General features: G+C 42.9%; 1 protein-coding gene across 3 annotated transcripts in view; it reads right to left on the reverse strand.

The window, feature by feature from the left end:
• Positions 1–7,083, reverse strand: part of LOC115207976 (natural resistance-associated macrophage protein 2) — a 43,210-nt gene extending 36,127 nt beyond the window's left edge. For 2 of the 3 annotated variants that reach the window (XM_029775639.1, XM_029775640.1), the window contains exon 1: positions 6,968–7,083. The gene's annotated coding sequence lies outside the window, so the exon portion shown is untranslated. The remainder of the gene's footprint in view (positions 1–6,967) is intronic. The other variant, XM_029775641.1, reaches the window with a different exon arrangement.
• Between the last annotated feature and the right edge of the window lie 11,820 nt (positions 7,084–18,903).

Below are 18,903 nucleotides of genomic sequence, written 5' to 3' on the forward strand. Positions count from 1 at the left end.
GTGACAGTGAAGATGAGGCCTCAGAGTCTGATGTTCAAGAGGTGGACATTGAGGAGGTCTAGGGAGAAGACATGGAAGCCTAAGAGGAAGACAGTCTAGAAACTAAAGCTTTGGTTATCATTTTACAGATGTATGTTGAAAAAGTTTTTGGGGATCATTCAATATTCCCTTTTGTTGTTCAGTGAAATCATCCCATGTGAAAACTCATTTAATTAATTAAAGTTCAATTCGTATCTAAATTGTTTTTTAAATTTCTATTGGAAGGATTTAATCATTTGCAATTATGTCTACTTATGATAAGGTAAATTGTTTATGTTTCTGTCTCCATATGATAGGGTAAATATATCCAATGCAAAAAAATCTACATTTAAATGGTATTAATATTAATTTGCATACAGTTTTAGTCGGAAGTTTACATACACCTTAGCCAAATACATTTAAACTCAGTTTTTCACAATTCCTAGTAGAGAATAGTAGTAGAGAGAATGATTTATTTCAGCTTTTATTTCTTTCAACCTGACAGAGCTTGAGAGGATCTGCAGAGAAAAATGGGAGAAACTCCCAAAATACAGGTGTGCCAAGCTTGTAGTGTCATACCCAAGAAGACTCAAGGCTGTAATCGCTGTCAAAGGTGCTTCAACAAAGTACTGAATATAGGGTCGAATACTTATGCAAATGTAATCAATTTTATTATTTATTTGCCAATATTAAAAAAATGTAAAAAATAATGTGCTTTGTCATTATAGGGTATTGTGTGTAGATTGAGAGATAAAAAAACAATTTAATCAATTTTAGAATAAGGCTGTAATATGTTTCAACTATTAACTTGGTCAGGCCCTAAGTTAGTGCTAGCAAACTTGCAACATTGTTTCCCATGCCAGTGAGCTCCAGACAGACACAGCTGTAGGCTATTTGGAGAATGAGTAATCAGTTAGGCCTATTTTATGACGTTTCCACTGGATCAGAGCATCACATTTGTTTCCCCTTTCATGCTGAGTGGTTATTGCAAGGGATCGAGCTGGAAACATTTGAGGAACTATAGTCATTCTCAATGGATGTAAAAATAGACATAATTTACTTGCTGTTTGAGGCGAAGAAAAACTTACTTTGAGAAGCTCCAAAGTGATGCTGAGTTAAGACAATCAGAAATAGTATCAGATCCCCAAATGGGCAAATTTTGGGGCCTAAATTTGCATGCAGGCCAGGCAGCCTAGGCCTCCTTCTATGCATAATCAGGTGAGTGTCCTTAATGAAAATTGACAGGAGTGCTCAAAACAAAAGACAACAAATAAATTGACAAAAAAAAAAAAAATGGGCTTCAGGATCTCGTCACGGTATTTTTGTGCATTCATATAGCCATCGATAAAATGCAATTGTGTTTTGTCCTTAGCTTATGCCTGCCCATACCATAACGTTGACATCAGTAAACCGCTTGCGCACACACAACACGCCAGACACGTGGTCTGTGGTTGTGAGGCTGGTTGGACATAGTGCCAAATTCTCTAAAAATGACATTGGAGGCAGCTTATGGTAGAGAAATGAACATTCAATTATCTGGCAACAGCTCCCTGTGGACATTCCTGCAGTCAGCATACCAATTGTACGCTCCCTCAAAACTTGAGACATCTGTGGCATTGTGATGCGTGACAAAACTGCACATTTTAGATTGGCCTTTTATTGTCCCCAGCACAAGGTGCAAATGTGTTATGATTATGCTTTTTAATTAGCTTCTTGATATGCCACACCTGTCAGGTGGATGGATTATCTTGGCAAAGTAGAAATGCTCACTAACAGGGATTTAAACAAATTTGTGCAGAAAATTGAGAAATAAGCTTTTTTTATTTTTTTTATCTCAGCTCATGAAACCAACACTATACATGTTGCATTTATATTTTCGTTCAGTGTATGCTGAAAACATCAACAGAAAATACCCTAACCAAACAAACATTCTAGATTATAAATTATGTTAATTTAACGGTAAATGTAGGTTACTACTGGTGATACTGGTGTGCCATCCCCGCGGCCTCCACAATGGATTAGTCCACTCAGACAGGTGACTTGTGTGCCATAAATTATTTTGATATATTTGCCACTGCTCGATTAAAAAAAATCTTGCTTAACCAACAGCCTATTGTCCAAACAATCGACTAAATGTGGTCAGCCCTAATGGGTAGAAATAAGTTTGGTCCCAAATCAGATGTTAGGTACTATAATTATTTAATATTATCGGAATCCTATAAATTAAAAATGGCCAATGTGTGCAATTCTTAATTTCTCTGAGATCAAATTAAATTTCAACAAAATAATGTTTCAGGAATGGCATTTTTACTTGTTTCTAACCACAGAAACAACTTCAGAACAATCTGAGATGGTGGGTGTCATGGCATGCTGAAACGACATGGAACGACTCCCTATCCATTGTCAACCTTGGATTTACACCCCTATCAATGTAAATAAAATTGTATAGCACCTGTGTATAGGACTACTCAGTCAAAATTGTCAAATTACCAGTCCCGGTCATTCATTCTTCCCAAAAACAGACGCATGAGACTGAGAAGAATGAGGGCAGAAAAGAGAGAACAGAGTGGGAGCAGTTCTGCTCTCCCCCTAACCTCGGGCCTCTCTCGCCCCCCTTCTCTCTCCCTCTCTCTCTACCAGACCTAATCTGTAAAAAACAGCTCACTCCATATCTGTCACCTCCCTAACGGAACAAGGACCTGTCACACACAATCTCTAAAAGTACAACAGCCTAAACTAGGACTGAAGCACAAATCTTTAGGCTACATTCCTCACGAGACAAGGAACAGTTTGACCTAGAAATGCCTCCGAGGGCTGAATGAACAGCTTAGCAACTTTAGAACACCTTATAAAGTTGTTTAAAATGTTATACTAGGCTATAGGCCTTGCCAGAAGATATCGACCATACCATTATGATAGTTTACACTGAGTTCAGAACGCAATCATGGTTACATTAAGACACTGTGGTGCTGGTGCGAGATATGGGTCGGAAAACGCACCTCAATGCAAGGATGGGATATGCCACTGTACCTATATCCACACTGCTCCATTGAGAAGATTAAAATAATAAACTAGCAGTATTTCAAACAGTGAAGTTATGTAAGGTATATGTTTTAACCTGCAACCTACATTGCAGCTACACTGCATACACTAGACTAGCCCTTAATCATGACTCTCAGTTAGTTCCATTACAGTACACATAAGAGTCATTGGACAAAGGAGTATTTTGTACGGTGGAGTTTTGTAAAGAGCCCCGACACTGTCTGAACATTAACACGCATCGCTTACATTACGTTTTTGGAAGCATAAGGCCCTTATCTCTCATATCACCGAGTGATATTTAAAAAAATACATTAAATTGAGACACACCTTTATTGGGTTAGAGTTAGTATTCCCACATGGGCATATATCACCACTCTATTGAGCATGTGCCGAACACCTGTGTGTAACGCAATAAAAATACTGTTGGCTGCAGCTGTGATTAAAGCCGGTTAAAACAGTGTACAGTAAGTGTGTTTTGCATTTGTGAAGTTGTGATATGAAAGTAAAAGGCTTTATATTTCAAGAACTGTATCACAATTAAGAATCGATTCACGTTTAGATGCAGTATTGGCTGCCAGAGCCAGTCTACTTCTGAAAATGACGTAAGGTCTTGGACATTAAACTGGAACTGACAACGATTTGGCAACATGAAATCATATTCAAATCTGTTCATATACACCCCCAGGAAGAATATGACACTTGTTTTTTTTACATTTTCTGACAAGCGAGCACTTAGATATGGTCATTTTCATGTTAAAACATAATAAAAACGTATTTTCAAGGACAGGAGTCTACACAGACCGGTGCGCCATAGCCAATCAAAGCTACAATAGGCCTATAGGCAAATAAGCCATTTGTCAAACGGGCCTGCCATCCTTCCCTTTGAATTGGACTGTATGTTCACAGGCAGTAGCAACAGCGCGACTTTTGATCATTGGAACGCATTCGTCAAAAGTCACAAAATACACCTGAATGAATTTCTGCAAATACAGTATTCAGACCCCATGACTTTTTACACATTTTGTTATGTTGCAGCCTTATTCTAACATGGATTTTATTGTTTTTTCACCTCAACCTACCACAATATCCCATAATGACAACACAAAAACATGTTGAGAAATCTTTGCACATTTATTTTTTTAAAACACAGAAATATCACATTTACATAAGTATTCAGACCCTTTACTCAGTACTTGGTTGAAACACCTTTGGCAGCAATTACAGCCTCGATTCTCCTTGCGTATGACGCTACAAGCTTGGTACACGTGTATTTGGGGAGTTTCTCCCATTCTTCTCTACAGATCCTCTCAAGCTCTGTCAGGTTGGATGTGGAGCGTCGCTGCACAGCTATTTTCAGGTCTCTCCAGAAATGTTCGATCGGGTTCAAGTCCGGGCTCTGGCTGGGCCAGTCAAGGACATTCAGAGACTTGTCCCAAAGCCACTCCTGCATTGTCTTGGCTGTGTGCTTAGGGTCGTTTTCCTGTTGGAAGGTGAACCTTCACCCCCAGTCAGTGGTCCTGAGCGCCCTGGAGCAGGTTTTCGTCAAGGGTCTCTCTGTACTTTGCTCCTGTCATCTTTCCCTCGTTCCTGACTAGTCTCCCAGTCCCTGCCACTGAAAAACATCCTGCCACCATGCTTCAACATAGGGATGGTGCCAGGTTTCCTCCAGACGTGAAGCTTTGCATGCAAGCCAAGAGTTCAATCTTGGTTTTATCAGACCAGAGAATCTTGTTTCTCATGTTCTGAGAGTCCTTTAGGTCCTTTTGGCAAACTCCAAGCACGCTGTCATGTGCCTTTTACTGAGGAGTGGCTTCCGTCTGCCCATTCTACCATAAAGGCCTAATTGGTGGAGTGCTGAAGAGATGGTTGTCCTTCTGGAAGGTTCTCCCATCTCCATAGAGGAACTCTGGAGCTCTGTCAGAGTGACCATCAGGTTATTGATCACCTCCCTGATCAAGGCCCTTCTCACCCGATTGCTCAGTTTGGCCGGGCATCCAGCTCTAGGAAGAGTCTTCTTCCATTTAAGAATGATAGAGACCACTGTGTTCTTGGGGACCTTCAATGTTGCAGACATTTTTCAGTACCCTTCCCCAGATCTGAGCCTCGACACAATCCTGTCTCGGAGCTCTACGGACAATTCCTTCGACCTCATGGCTTGGTTTTTGCTCTGTCATGCACTGTCAACTGTGGGACCTTATATAGACAGGTATGTGCCTTTCCAAATCATGTCCAATCAATTTAATTTACCACAGGTGGACTCCAAGTAAGTTGAAGAAAAATCTCAAGGATGATCAATGGAAACAGGATGCACCTGAGCTCAATTTTGAGCCTCATAGCAAAAGGTATCTGTTTTTTATTTGTAATAAATTAGCAAACATTTCTAAAAACCTGTTTTCGCTTTGTAATTATGGGGTATTGCGTGTAGATTGACGAGGAAAAAAATGCATTTAATCCATTTTAGAATAAGTCTGTCACGCAAAACAAAATGTGTACAAAGTCAAGGTCTCAACTTCCCGAATGCACTGTATGTAAATACCACGGGAATCCTCTAACATTTGTGAGTCCTATTGCTCAAACAACCATAAAAAAGGTAGGCTCTCTCTCCCTCAGTTGCCTATGCACATCAAGAACAATAACTAAAGCTAGCCAGAGCGAGATAAGCTAAAATCCAACCCTCTCAAACTTTAAGCTAGTTGGCCATCACGAATTGAAACGTTGGAATTGTAGCCTGCTCGTCCTTATGCAACTTGCTGTCCAATGCATGCTTATCCAAACCCACATTTTGACAGCTGAACGGGAACTTGCCTGTCCGCAAATTTGATCGTTGCCAAATACATCTGATTGACAACAAAAGAGATACGCGAACTATGGATAACAGTTGTTCAAGTTCAGCATAGCTAGCTAGCAAAGCGATTCATATTTCTTGCTAGCTAACCAAATGACACCATCTCTAGCGTAGCCACTGAAAAACGATATTAGTGGAAACAGTCGGTCACTCACCCACTCCTCCAATGACATGACATCCTCTCAGCAGCTAGCTAACATTAGGCTCTGTGTTTTTAGTTTGCAAAATAAATACCTAACTACATAAAGAATTTGCAGGCAAGACAGACTATTTTTGTTTTCACAAAAAAAAAAAAAATTCAACCGCAACCCAAACTGGCCATTGTTTTATTAGAAAAATTTGGCCCTTTATAAATGTCCACTTGTGTACATTGGACGCTGTATATAGCATTTTAACATATTAAACAAAAGGAGAAATATATTTATCAAGCCTTTGTTGCTATGCTTGCAAATGTGTATAATATGGAGACTCAGACAAGAGTGCTCTGAAATCAGAGTAAGAACACACCCAATATGCATGTCATGGAATAGCGTTAAATATAACCTATTTTTAAAACCTCTTTATGAAGTTAGTTTTGAAGCATTTTTTTACTGATATTATGATTGTGTGTTTCATATCTGCAAAGTAGTTAAAAGGCTGTCAGTTCCACTTTAAGGAGTAACGGTAACATTAGGCTCCTTAAGAGTACTACTTGGACTAACACTAGACTATATTTATTTCCTGTAAACTGTTTGACCACATGGGCTCACTTTGACATTGAGACCCAGTCAAAAACAACTAACTAGCAAGCAAGTGTGGTCAACTGGATTAGGAAGGGAGGGCAGAAAGTCGAGACATTTCTATGGTTGGCAGCTACTTGAAATGACCAAAACGTAGACATCAAATGAGTCATGTTACCATGAAGCAAAGATGTTATCGTGACTTTCCTTTTTTTATTAACAGCTAACGTTAACTAGCTAGCCAGCTAACTTTATCCTATCTGGCAAGCAATTAGCCTGTTAAATACCTGCACAGTTCACAAGTAAAACAACCACTGGAATAAATAGAAATGCGTCATCTTACCTGGATATAGCGAGTAAAAAGTATGGTCATGTAAATGTCATTACATTAAATAACACATAGCTAACGTTAGATGTCGACACAAGCAAGTGAAGTGACACAACTTCTTCTTCGGTGGGGATTATCAGTAGTTGGCATCCAACGTTATGGTACATTACTGCCACCTACTGTACTGGAGTGCGGGCCAAGAGACGGAGAAACTAAATCCTTCCTGCCAGCCCCGTTGCTCTTAAAAAATATAAAATATTTGAGACTATATCTAATAACATTCTACTCAATATACTATTTAAACTAATTTCCTGTATCCCCTTTTCCCTCATACTAGATCTCAGTGTCTCTTTCCCTCTGAAACTGCTCACATTGTAGCAATACATGCTCCACTGTATCTGTTTCATGGCAAGAATAACACTTTCCTCTTGGATGCTTTTCTATCACATTTAAGGTCTTATTCAACCGGCTGTGTCTCACCTTTAATCTTGTAAAAAACCGCCTTCTCTCTTCTGTCCCTTCCTGCCGTTCTACCATCCCCGACCTTCCTCTGTACTTGAAATAAATGCCTTAGTATCTCTATTCCACTGCTCCTGCCGTCTCTGCACCATCTCCATATCAGGCTTGTTGCCTCTGCCTTGCTCATTTGGTATTTTATTAGGATCCTAATTAGCTGTTGCAAAAGCAGCAGCTACTCTTCCTGGGGTCCACACAAAACATGAAACATAATACAGAATGACATAATACAGAACATCATTAGACAAGAACAGCTCAAGGACAGAACTACATACATTTTTAAAAAGGCACACGTAGCCTACATATCAATGCATACACACAAACTATCTAGGTCAAGTAGGAGAGAGGCGTTGTGCCCCGAGGTGTTGCTTTATCTGTTTCTTGAAACCAGGTTTGCTATTTATTTGAGCAATATGAGATGGAAGTAAGTTCCATGCAATAAGGGCTCTATATAATACTGTACGTTTTCTTGAATTTGTTCTGGATTTGGGGACTATGAAAAGACCCCTGGTGGCATGTCTGGTGGGATAAGTGTGTGTGCCAGAGCTGTGTGTAAGTTGACTATACAAACAATTTGTGATTTTCAACACATTAATGTTTCTTATAAAATAAGAAGTGATGCAGTCAGTCTCTCCTCAACTCTTAGCCAAGAGAGACTAGCATGCATAGTATTAATATTAGCCCCCTGATTACAATTAAGAGCAAAACGTGCCGCTCTGTTCTGGGCCAGCTGCAGCTTAACGAGGTCTTTCCTTGCAGCACTGGACAACACGACTGGACAATACTCAATATTAGACAAAACTAGAGCCTGCAGAACTTGCTTTTTGGAGTGTGGTGTCAAGAAAGCAGAGCATCTCTTTATTACGGCTAGACCTCTCCCCATCTTTGCAACCATTGATTCTATATGTTTTGACCATGACAGTTTACAATCTAAGGTAATGCCAAGTAATTTAGTCTCCTCAACTTGTTCAACAGTCACACCATTCGTAACCAGATTCAGCTGAGGTCTCGCAGTTAAGGAATGATTTGTACCAAATACAATCCTCTTAGTTTTAGAGATGTTCAGGACCAGTTTATTACTGGCCACCCATTCCAAAACAGACTGCACCTCTTTGTTAAGGGTTTCAGTGACTTCATTAGCTGTGATTGCTTATGCGTATATGGTTGAATAATCAGCATACATGGACACGCATGCTTTGGTTAATGCCAGTGGCAGGTCATTGGTAAAAATAGAAAAGAGTAGAGGGCCTAGAGAGCTGCCCTGCGGTACACCATACTTTACATGTTTGACATTTGAGATGCTTCCATTATAGAAAATCCTTTGAGTTGTATTAGATAGATAGCTCTGAATCCACGACATGGCAGAGGTTGAAAAGCCATAGCACGTAAGTTTTTTCAACAACAGGTTATGGTCAATAATATCAAAGGCTGCACTGAAATCTAACAGTACAGCTCCCACAATCTTCTTATTATCAATTTCTTTCAGCCAATCATCAGTCATTTGTGTCAGTGCAGTACATGTTGAGTGCCCTTCTCTATAAGCATGCTGAAAGTCAGTTAATTTCTTTACAGAGAAATAGCATTGTATTTGGTCAAACACACATTTTTCCAACAGTTTGCTAAGAGCTTGCAGCAAGCTTATAGGTCTGCTGTTAGAAACCGTAAAGGCCGCTTTACCACTCTTGGGTAGCGGAATTACTTTGGCTTCGCTCCGGGCCTGAGGACAAATACTTTCCTCTAGGCTCAGATTAAAAATATGACAGATAGGAGTGGCTATAGAGTCAGCTACCATCCTCAGTAGCTTTCCATCTAAGTTGTCAATGCCAGGAGGTTTGTCATTATTGATCGTTAATCATTTTTCCACCTCTCCCACACAAACTTTACAAAATTCAGACTTGCACTGCTTTTCTCTCATTATTTGTTTTTTTTATACATGAATATAATTGCTCACTGTTTGTCATGGGCATTTCCTGCCTAAGTTTGCCCACTTTGCCCATGAAATAATCATTAAAATACTTGGCAACATCAAATGGTTTTGTGATGAATAAGCCATCTGATTCAATGAAAGATGGAGTTGAATTTGTCTTTCTGCCCATAATTTCCTTTAAAGTACTCCAAAGTTTTTTTCCATCATTTTTTATATCATTGATCTTGGCTTCATAAACTAGTTTCTTCTTCTTTTTGTTGAGTTTAGTCACATCATTTCTCAATTTGCAGTAAGTAAGCCAGTCAGATTGTCAGCCTGACTTATTTGCCACTAATTTTGCCCCATCTCTTTCAACCATACAGTTGTTCAATTCCTCATCAATCCATGGAGCCTTAACAGTTCTAACAGTCAGTTTCTTAGCAGGTGCATGTTTATCAATAATTGAAAGAAGCAATTTCATAAATTCATCAAGTGCAGCGTCTGGATGCTCCTCATTAATCACATCAGACCAACAAATATTTTTAACATCATCCACATAAGAGTCACAACAAAATCATTTGTATGATCTCTTATACACTATATTAGGCCCAGCTGTTTGAACTTTGGATTTCCTGGATATAGCCACTATATTGTGATCACTGCATCCAATGGGTACGGATATAGCGTTAGAACAAAGTTCTACAGCATTAGTAAAAATATGATCGATACATGTGGAGGATTTTGTTCCTGTAGTGTTTGTAAACACCCTGGTAGGTTGATGAATAACCTGAACCAGATTACAGGCACTGGTTACAGTAAGAAGCTTCCTCTTGAGCAGACAGCTTGATGAAAACCAGTCAATATTCAGGTGCCAAAGAAAGTAGACCTCTCTGTTTACATCACATACACTATCAAGCATTTCACACATATTATTTAGATACTGACTGTTAGCACTTGGTGGCCTGTAGCAACACCCCAAAAGAAAAGGCTTTAGATGTGCCAAGTGAACCTGCAACCACAACACTTCAATAACACTTGACATAAGATCTTCTCTAAGCATTACAGGGATATAGCTCTGAATATATACAGCAATTCCTCCCCCATAAGCATTTCTTTCTCTTCTAGAAATGTTATATCCTTGTATTGCTAGTGATGTATCATCAAATGAATTATCTAAGTGAGTCTCAGAAATGGCTAATATATGAATGTTATCTGATGTTAGCAAGTTATTGATTTCATGAACCTTATTTCTAAGGCTACATATATTAATATGGGCTATTTTCAGCCCTTTCCTGAGTAGCTTATCAGAGATAGACATAATATTGAAAAGAGCAGACAAAGCAAGATTAAACAATATTCATTCAGCAGTCCATTAATCAATTGGTATGTGTGTGCTGTGGGGTTGAGGCTACGAACCCATAGGCTTGGCTCTCTCATCCCTTCCAGGCTTCTGGAAGGGAGGGTGGACAATGAGCCTATCGTAGCGGATGTACGCAATGTCCCCACGCGCTCTGGCAGCTTTCATGGCTGGGATCAGTTCTTTCCTCTTCTGGTGCACAGCTTCAGGATAGTCCTCGTTGAGGAAGATATACGTTCCTCTCAAGTTCTTGGCTCTTTCCAGAACAGCTACCTTGTCCTTGAACCTCAGGAACTTGACCACTATCGGCCTGGGACTATCACCCGTGCCGATGGTGGGTTTTTCAGTCCTGTGGGCGCGCTCCACCTCAATCTTCCTGTGGTCCATCTTCAATTTTTCAGAGATCATTTCCCTCACTTTGTCCTTAGACTCCATCCAGGTCTCATGTGGAGATTCTGCAATTCCATCCACAACCATGTTGTTTCGCCTTGACTGTCCCTTGAGAGTCTGATTTTTCTGTCCTTATTATCATGGATTCACAGAAAGAACTGATGTCCTCTCTCAATGACTTACAGAATGCTGTCATCTTGCCGTTCTCCTGTTTCAACTCGTTGAGCTGACCCTGGGAGAACTGCAAACTGTTCTTCAGGTCCAGGACCTCTCTGGTCAGGTCGTCCATTCTTTTATTAGTAGAACCCACAAGTATTTGGACAAAACACTTGAAACTATCTTCTTGTTGTTGTAACAACTGCTTATAGGTCTATTTTTGTTCGTTTAAAAGATCCTTCACGTATGATATAGAGGCACCACTGGCACTGTCCTCAACGGTACTCCAACCGGCTTGGTCTTTGTCATGGTAGCTAGCAACGTATGTTAGGCTGTTACTCCTTGCAGTTCCAGAAAGGGCAGGTCACGGGAAAAATTGAAAACAACAAACAGCAGGGATCTAGACAGCCACAAACACGGGACAATCCGCGGTCCCAGCCACAATGACTTATCGCGCCGCGGGCTGTGTTCAGGAACACTTCGCTAGCTTGATGTCCAGCTAGCTAGCAGCTAGGCTAGCTGCGACGCCAAATAGCTCCTCAGACCCATCCTTGGTCGGCAGGATCACTGGAAAGATACAAGCAGTCCCAGCAACTGATGCCAACTGTGTCGGGCAATCCAACAGAAGAAGCTAGGTAGATACCAAGAACTTTCCAATATACTTTTAAACAACAAACTTTCCAACAAACTTTCCAAACAAACAAAACCGAGCTCTTCCTCGTTTCATGTACATCATCAACATACCCACTACTAAGCACTTGGATCTTTTGAACCATCTGTGTAAGTGGCCACAAAATCCCGATACACAGTATCTCTTTCTCTCTTTCTCTTTCTTTCTTTCTCTCTCTCGGAGGACCTGAGCCCTAGGACCATGCCTCAGGACTACCTGGCTTGATGACTCATTGCTGTCCCCAGTTCACCTGGCCGTGCTGCTGCTCCAGTTCCAACTGTTCTGCCTGCAGCTATGGAACCCTGACCTGTTCACCGGACGTGCTACCTGTCCCAGACCTGCTGTTTTCAACTCTCTAGAGACAGCAGGAGCGGTAGAGATACTCTCAAAGATCGGCTATGAAAAAGCCAACTGACACTTACTCTTGTGTTACTGACTTGTTGCACCCTCGACAACTACTATGATTATTATTATTTGACCATGCTGGTCATTTATGAACATTTGAACATCTAGGCCATGTGCTGTTATAATCTCCACCCGGCACAGCCAGAAGAGGACTGGCCACCCCTCATAGCCTGGTTCCTCTCTAGGTTTCTTCCTAGGTTTTGGCCTTTCTAGGGAGTTTTTCCTAGCCACCGTGCTTCTACACCTGCATTGCTTGCTGTTTGGGGTTTTAGGCTGGGTTTCTGTACAGCACTTTGTGATATCAGCTGATGTAAGAAGGGCTATATAAATACATTTGATTTGATTTATCCAGACGTCTCTTTTAATAAAATATATATATATCTTTTTTTTTACCCCTTTTTCTCCCCAATTTTGTGGTATCCAATTGGTAGTTACAGTACGGACTCAGGAGAGGTGAAGGTCGAGAACCATGCAACCAAGCTGCACTGCTTCTTGACACAGTGCCCGCTTAACCCGGGAGCCAGCCACACCAATGTGTCGGAGGAAACACCGTACACCTGGTGACCGTGTCAGCGTGCATGCCCCCGGCCCGCCACAGGAGTCCCTAGAGTACAATGGGACAAGGACATCCCTGCCAGCCAAACCCTCCCCTAACCCGGACGATGCTGGGCCAATTGTGCGCCGCCCCATGGGTCTCCCGGTCACAGCCGGCTGCGACAGAGCCTGGACTCAAACCAGGATCTCTTGTGGCACAGCTAGCACTGCGATGCAGTGCCTTAGACCCCTGTGCCACTTGGGAGGCCTCATCCAGACGTCTCTTAAACAAATCAGATGGATCAACACCCTCCCTATCTTTCTGTAGTCTCTCCAACACTAGATCAACTACTGGAGGTGAGAGTAGCCAAGTAGATGTGCCAAGTGAACCTGCAACCACACAATGGTGACTCGGGGAGCGTCATCAAGAAATTGTGCAAACTCACATGTACTTGCCAGCCTTTTCAAAGCAAGGATGAGGTCAGCCACGGTTTTCCTTGACTCTGGTAACATTGGTAGAATCTGAAGCATTCTGCAATGAGAATTGGCTTAGGCTTGAAATACCTTGAGCGTTTCAGTCAGATCTGCATAGGTCAACTCCACTACTTTTATTGGTTCAATAAGACCTTGCAGCAATCCATACTCATCTGAGAGCACTGAGAAATATGTCAGCTTTCTTTTCATCTTTGATTTCATTTGCAGCCAGCCAACGCTCAAAATGCTCTAAATAGGAATCAAAATCCTATTTTGTAGCCTCAAACTTAGGTACTCGACCAGTGGTTTTCACCATTTTCACAGTTAATTGTTCCGTTTCCACATTCCTTGTTTTCCTTCATTTTCAGAATTTTCATCTAATTCTTCACTTTCTCCATTTCAGAAGTTTCTGCAATGGATCACCAATACTACAAATATGTAAATACATTTACATTATACATTTTAGTCATTTAGCAGATGCTCTTATCCAGAGCAACTTACAGTTAGTGCATTCATCTTAAGGTAGCTAGGTGGGACAACCACATATCAAAGTCATAGTAAGAAAAATGTTCCTCAATAAAGTAGCTATCAACAAGTTCAGAGCTAGAAAGGGGGAAAAAAAAGTAAAATGCATGTGTTAGTTCATGAAAGTAAGGAGGTGGTGCAAGGGGAGGTGCTCTGGGATTATTTAAGATACTCTGAAGAGGTAGGGATTCAGATGTTTTCGGGAAGATGGGCAGGGACTCTGCTAACCTAGCTTCAGGGGGAAGCTAGAACAGCAACATTGGGGTGTCAGGACAGAGAAGAGCTTGGACTGGGCTGAGCGGGAGCTGCCCTCCTGTAGGGGTGGGAGGCCCAAGAGACCAGGTGTGGCAGAATGGAGTGCTCTGGTTGGGGTGTAGGGTTTGAGCATAGCCTGAAGGTAGGGAGGGGCAGTTCCTCTTGCTGCTTCGTAGGCAAGAACCATGGTCTTTTACATTTACATTTAAGTCATTTAGCAGACGCTCTTATCCAGAGCGACTTACAAATTGGTGCATTCACCTTATGATATCCAGTGGAACAACCACTTTACAATAGTGCATCTAAATCTTTTAGGGGGGGGTAGAAGGATTACTTTATCCTATCCTAGGTATTCCTTAAAGAGGTGGGGTTTCAGGTGTCTCCGGAAGGTGGTGATTGACTCCGCTGTCCTGGCGTCGTGAGGGAGCTTGTTCCACCATCGGGGTGCCAGAGCAGCGAACAGTTTTGACTGGGCTGAGCGGGAACTGTGCTTCCTCAGAGGTAGGGAGGCGAGCAGGCCAGAGGTGGATGAACGCAGTGCCCTTGTTTGGGTGTAGGGCCTGATCAGAGCCTGAAGGTACGGAGGTGCCGTTCCCCTCACAGCTCCGTAGGCAAGCACCATGGTCTTGTAGCGGATGCGAGCTTCAACTGGAAGCCAGTGGAGAGAGCGGAGGAGCGGGGTGACGTGAGAGAACTTGGGAAGGTTGAACACCAGACGGGCTGCGGCGTTCTGGATGAGTTGTAGGGGTTTAATGGCACAGGCAGGGAGCCCAGCCAACAGCGAGTTGCAGTAATCCAGACGGGAGATGACAAGTGCCTGGATTAGGACCTGCGCCGCTTCCTGTGTGAGGCAGGGTCGTACTCTGCGAATTTTGTAGAGCATGAACCTACAGGATCGGGTCACCGCCTTGATGTTAGTGGAGAACAACAGGGTGTTGTCCAGGGTCACGCCAAGGTTCTTAGCACTCTGGGAGGAGGACACAAGGGAGTTGTCAACCGTGATGGCGAGATCATGGAACGGGCAGTCCTTCCCCGGGAGGAAGAGCAGCTCCGTCTTGCCGAGGTTCAGCTTGAGGTGGTGATCCGTCATCCACACTGATATGTCTGCCAGACATGCAGAGATGCGATTCGCCACCTGGTTATCAGAAGGGGGAAAGGAGAAGATTAATTGTGTGTCGTCTGCATAGCAATGATAGGAGAGACCATGTGAGGATATGACAGAGCCAAGTGACTTGGTGTATAGCGAGAATAGGAGAGGGCCTAGAACAGAGCCCTGGGGGACACCAGTGGTGAGAGCACGTGGTGCGGAGACAGATTCTCGCCACGCCACCTGGTAGGAGCGACCTGTCAGGTAGGACGCAATCCAAGCGTGGGCCGCGCCGGAGATGCCCAACTCGGAGAGGGTGGAGAGGAGGATCTGATGGTTCACAGTATCAAAGGCAGCAGATAGGTCTAGAAGGATGAGAGCAGAGGAGAGAGAGTTAGCTTTAGCAGTGCGGAGAGCCTCCGTGACACAGAGAAGAGCAGTCTCAGTTGAATGACCAGTCTTGAAACCTGACTGATTTGGATCAAGAAGGTCATTCTGAGAGAGATAGCAGGAGAGCTGGCCAAGGACGGCACGTTCAAGAGTTTTGGAGAGAAAAGAAAGAAGGGATACTGGTCTGTAGTTGTTGACATTGGAGGGATCGAGTGTAGGTTTTTTCAGAAGGGGTGCAACTCTCGCTCTCTTGAAGACGGAAGGGACGTAGCCAGCGGTCAAGGATGAGTTGATGAGCGAGGTGAGGTAAGGGAGAAGGTCTCCGGAAATGGTCTGGAGAAGAGAGGAGGGGATAGGGTCAAGTGGGCAGGTTGTTGGGCGGCCGGCCGTCAGAAGACGCGAGATTTCATCTGGAGAGAGAGGGGAGAAAGAGGTCAAAGCACAGGGTAGGGCAGTGTGAGCAGGACCAGCGGTGTCGTTTGACTTAGCAAACGAGGATCGGATGTCGTCGACCTTCTTTTCAAAATGGTTGACGAAGTAGTGGATACGAACGAGTGGAGTGTGCGGAGGAGCGGATGACATGGGAAAACTTTGGAAGGATGAACACCAGGTGGGCTGCAGCGTTCTGGATAAATTGCAGGTGTTTCATGGCACAAGCGGAGAGCCCAGCCAAAAGTGAGTTGCAGTAGTCCAGACGGGAGTTGACAATTAGGACCTGCGCCACTTACTGTGTGAGGTATCGTCGTACTCTACGGATGTTGTAGAGCATGAACCTGCAGGATCGAGTCAATGCTTTGATGTTTGCAGAGAACGACAGGGTGTTGTCCTGGGTCTTTGCACTGTGGGAGGGGGACACTGTGGAGTTGTCAACCATGATGGCGAGGTCTTAGAGTGGGCAAGCCCTGCCTGGGAGGAAGAGCAGCTCCGTCTTGTTGAGGTTGAGCTTGAGGTGGTGGGCCGACATCCAAGCTGAGATATCTGCCAGGCACACAGAGATGCGTGTTACCACCTGGGTGTCAGAAGGGGAAAGGAAAAAAGTAGTTGAGTGTCATCCGCAATGATAGGAGAGACCATGCGACGATATGATGGAGCCGAGTGACTTAGTGTATAAAGAGAAGTGGAGAGGGCCAAGAACCGAGCCCTGGAGGACACCAGTAGTGAGAGTACCTGGTGCAGACATAGGTCCTCTCCAAGCGGACTTATGGAATTGAATTGATTTTGAACTTTACTACTATAGCCAAAAGAAGCGCATTGAATAACACCTTCATAAATGGCAGGAAAAGTCCAAATAAATCATAAGGAAAAGGGTTTTGAAATGTCTGTCCAATATCTAGGATATACAAGAAAGCTCAGGAAATGTTTTTGGGACACATTTAACCCCTTTTTTTGGGGGGACACAAAACTTCCTCCATACTACTATTAATTTGTATGGGTTACCTTTATATGAGTCCCATGACCCTTGTGAGGGTCATAGAGCAAAACGGAGAACGCCATTGTGTTCTTGAGTCTCCCCTTTCTACATATTAGTTATAGCCCAAATGGTTCAGACGCTACAGACAAAAGTTGGCACATCAGCATTACCAAATTTACCATTACCTACTGTATATCTTACCTATCATATGAATATCCTTTTCTTACTCATAAGATTCCTTCAAAGTTGCTCTGAAGTCCAAAAGATTTCAAATCTACATTTTGTGAAATGTAACTTTTAAGTTGCACCATGTATTTGAAAATATCCACATTGGTCAGTCCGAAATTGCTTTTTAATTCTGTCATGGAAATAAATGTATTCCCTGTTACCAAGTCATTTACGGTTTCTATGCCTTTAGTTTCCATGTGGACTAATTTATCTGTGAATTCTGAAAAGCTATCCAAGGATTATTCCATAGGGTTGTGTTTTTAGGGAGTGATATTGGTTCTTTTAGCAAAAGTTTCATTTTCTTCCATAATTGTTATAGTGTTCTTAACTACACTACATTGCCAAATGTATGTGGACACCTGCTCGTTGAACATCTCATTCCAAAATCACGGGCATTAATATGGAGTTGGTCCCCCCTTGTTGCTATAACAGCCTCCAATATTCTGGGAAGGCTTTCCACCAGATGTTAGAACATTTCTGTGGGGACTTGCTTCTATTCAGCCACAAGAGGTCAGGCACTGATGTTGGGCTATCAGGCCTGGCTCGCAGTCGGCATTCCAATTCATCCCAAAGGTGTTCGACGGGGTTGAGGTCAGGGCTCTGTGCAGGCCAGTCAAGTTCTTCCACACCAATCTCGACAAACCATTTCTGTATGGACCTCACTTTGTGCATGGGGCATTGCCATGCTGAAATAGGAAAGGACCTTCCCCAAACTGTATCCACAAAGTTGGAAGCACAGAATCGTCTAGAATGTCATTGTATGCTGTAGCGTTAAGATTTCCCTTCGCTGGAACTAAGGGGCCTAGCTCGAACCATGAAAAACAGCCCCAGACCATTATTCCCCCTCCACCAAACTTTACAGTTGGCACTATACTTTCCGGCAGGTAGCATTCTCCCAGCATCCGCCAAACCCAGATTCGTCCGTCAGACTACCAGATGGTGAAGCGTGATTCATCCCTCCAGAGAACGCGTTTCCACCGCTCCAGAGTCCAATGGCGGATAGCTTTACACCATTCCAGCTTGGCATTGCGCATGATGATCTTAGGCTTTTGTGCGGCTACTCTGCCATGGAAACCCATTTCATGAAGATCTCGACTAACAGTTACTGTGCTGATGTTGCTTCCGGAGGCAGTTTGGAACTCGGTAGTGAGTTTTTCAACCGAGGACAGACGATTTTTACGCGTTACGCACTACAGCACTCTGTGGTCCTGTTCTGTGATCTTGTGTGACCTACCACTTCGTGGCTTTGCGGCTGGTCCTAGACGTTTGCACTTCACAATAGTAGCCTTACAGTTGACCGGGTCAGCTCTAGCAGGGCAGAAATTTGATGAACTGACTTGTTGGAAACGTGGCATCCTATGATGGTGCCACATTGAATGTCACGTAGCTCTTCAGTACGGCCATTTTACTGGCAATGTTTTGTCTATGGAGATTGCATGGCTGTGTGCTCCATTTGATACACCGGTCAGCGACGGGTGTGGCTGAAATAGCCAAATTCACTGAGTCATGTCCACATACCTTTGGCCATGTAGTGTATGACGTTGTTAATGTACCTTGCTTTATCCTTTGAAAATAAACATATTCTGTGGATGAGCATGTGCATCTTCAATAGTTACCCATTGTTCCTATTTCATTAATTTAACTATA

Source organism: Salmo trutta, chromosome 14, assembly GCF_901001165.1.
Source record: "Salmo trutta chromosome 14, fSalTru1.1, whole genome shotgun sequence".
NCBI lineage: Eukaryota > Metazoa > Chordata > Actinopteri > Salmoniformes > Salmonidae > Salmo > Salmo trutta.